Genomic DNA, 2,735 nt, shown 5'->3' on the forward strand with positions numbered 1-2,735 from the left:
GTGAATTGACCCTGGCTCTTTAGGCCTCATGTGGACTGATCATAGCAGCAATGCAGACTGCATGTCCAACATCAAGGCTGGATTACCAACTTGGCGAGTTGGGCAGCTGCACCAGGGCCCATAGACACCCAGGGGCCCCCAGAAGCCACAGGTTTACGTAGCAATGTGGTAATGTGATCGATTGTAACTTTGTTTGGGAATATGCACCACTAAAGCAGGATATCAACTGACACGATGAGGGCCTTTAGGTGGAATCCTGCTTTTCTAGCCAGGCCTCTAGGACTGGCAATGTCCATATGTCGGGTAATCCCCCTACTTTGGTCCAGACTGAAATATCTCATCAACTATTACATGGATTTCCATGAAGTTTGGTACAAATATCCTTGGTCCCTAGAGGATGAATCCTCATGATTTTAAGGATGCCCTGACTCTTCCTCTGGTGTGACCGTGGGGTTCACATTTGTAATTTTCAGTAAAATGTCTAGGCAACTATTGGATGGATTGCCATTAAATCTGCTTCAGATAACCATGAAGCCGGTGAGCACTTCACTTTGTGTTTACCGCCATCATCAAACGTCAAACCTTTAATTTCTCCAATACTGATTCATTGCAAAATATAGAGCTGCGAAAAGTAATCTATCGGGGGAAGGGGGGTTAAACAGGGGCCCAGCAGCTATTTATTCCCCCGGGCCCCCTAGTAGGAGAATCCAGTCATGACAAATGTATATTTGATGTTGCTGAAACATGTTTGACTTGTTGAAAACGCGACAAAATAATGCAAAATGTATTTAATGTAGTGAAAGTTTTATTGATTAGATATTTTGCTTAACCTACGACACATAGTTTCTACTTGTTTAGCGATTAGGAGTTTACCAAATGAGATTTATATGACTAGATTGGTCCATTAATATCCAATATGAATCCTATTCAAACATCACAATGTGAAATAATTGCATTCATTATTAATCGTGTAACGGGAACATAGTCTCTATGGTCGTGAAGGGACGAGCTTACTGCCGGGAGAAGGCCTTACCATTACGGAGAAAATGATACAACATAATGAGATGTCAATGTGCACCATGTTATTTGAGGAGTGATGTTCAGTCAGTGTCTATTTTTCTATATCCCCGCCTGCCCTCTCTCTCTCTCTCTCTCTCTCTCTCTCTCTCTCTCTCTCTCTCTCTCTTTTTTTTCTCTCCGTGGTCTTCTGCCGTGAAACACACCGTGGAGATGGAATGTGACATGCTATGAAGATTTGCTTAATTTAGCCAAATAAATGAGATTTTCTAAGCCCTCTCTTGCCAAAGCGTATTATTGTCAGACAATATCCGTGATGGAATGGCTGTGTGGCAGGTTCCAGCCCTGTTACATCTGTCAGGGGATGTGGAGTGTGGTGGTTGGAGCTATAGCTGCTCTTCCTCTCCTCCTGCAGGGCTTTAAAGGTCCCACGTTGTATAAAGTGAGATTTCCATGTGTTTTCTTTTTTTTTTTAAATGTATTATAAAGCAGGTCAATATATGCTATAAATACTGTGAAAGGATCAAAATGTTCAGTCCACAGAGAAAGCTGATGTCTTCGACACACCAAACAGAAGTAGAGAAATTAAGGCCAGATGTCCTTCTTTTTGGCCGGATGTCCGTCACAATCTGCTTCCTTTGTGTTGGAATTCTAACCTCCGGTGGATTTGTGAGGACTATGGTTAACTGCTCCTCAGATCTCTGCAGGGTAAATCCAGACAGCTAGCTAGACTATCTGTCCAATCGGAGTTTTCTGTTGCACAAACGGATTTTACAGCGGCTCCGTGCGGAGCTTAGCACCAACCCACGACGATTCTGATTGGTTTAAAGAAATGCCAATAAACCAGAGCACGTTTTTTTTTCTCCTCTCCCGGAATGCTGTGTGGACTAGCCAGACCCTCCTCTGCAGCGCTGTTGAGTAAGGTCTGGCAATGCGAGACTAAAGCAGAAGTAATTCATCCTTTTCTGTAATGCCAAGTGGACTTCTGGAACGTTATCAACTCAAACTCATCTTTATAAGCAGTTCTCATAAATTTAGAAAAAGTCATGAAGTATCAAAGTGTAAAAAAATTAATTTAAGGCATGTTTTGGACCTGTTGTGGAGGGCCCATGCCAGCGCCTACAGTTACAACCAGGCTAGTGGTGGACTGTAGTTAAGTAGAATTGTGAACTACTTGCACTTTACTTGAGTATTTTCAGTCCATGCCACTTCATATTTCTATTTCCTTACATATAATAGTAAAACAATGTGCTTTTGAATCCACTACATGTATCTGACCGCTGTGGTTACTTTGCAAATTAAGGTTGTACATATGTTTACGTCATAAAAGATGCACTGTAATAGAGTACTCTATCCATCAGTACATCAAGCATGTAAAATCTGCTCCACTTCAATATGCTACAACATTAAAATGATGCTTAAGCATTGTCATTTGAATCCAAAAATGACAGATTTACACAAATTGCCTCATTTTTGTCCTCTACTGACTCTTAAAACTCCGTAGCTGCAAGCTCCGGTCACAAACAAATAACGTTCATCATTCCTCAAGCACGTACTATTTCTTGTTGAAAGTTATTGGGTGAATGTTTTTGCCCCCTCATCTTGGTGTTGACTTCAGAGTCCCCTACGCATGTCCTCTCACTCCCTACGACACAAAAGCGCCAAAAACGTTGAAAAAAAAGTGCCAATAGTGTAAAAAAAAATGGGACAAAAAATGT

This window comes from Perca flavescens, chromosome 17, assembly GCF_004354835.1.
Source record: "Perca flavescens isolate YP-PL-M2 chromosome 17, PFLA_1.0, whole genome shotgun sequence".
In the NCBI taxonomy this organism is placed as follows: Eukaryota; Metazoa; Chordata; class Actinopteri; order Perciformes; family Percidae; genus Perca; species Perca flavescens.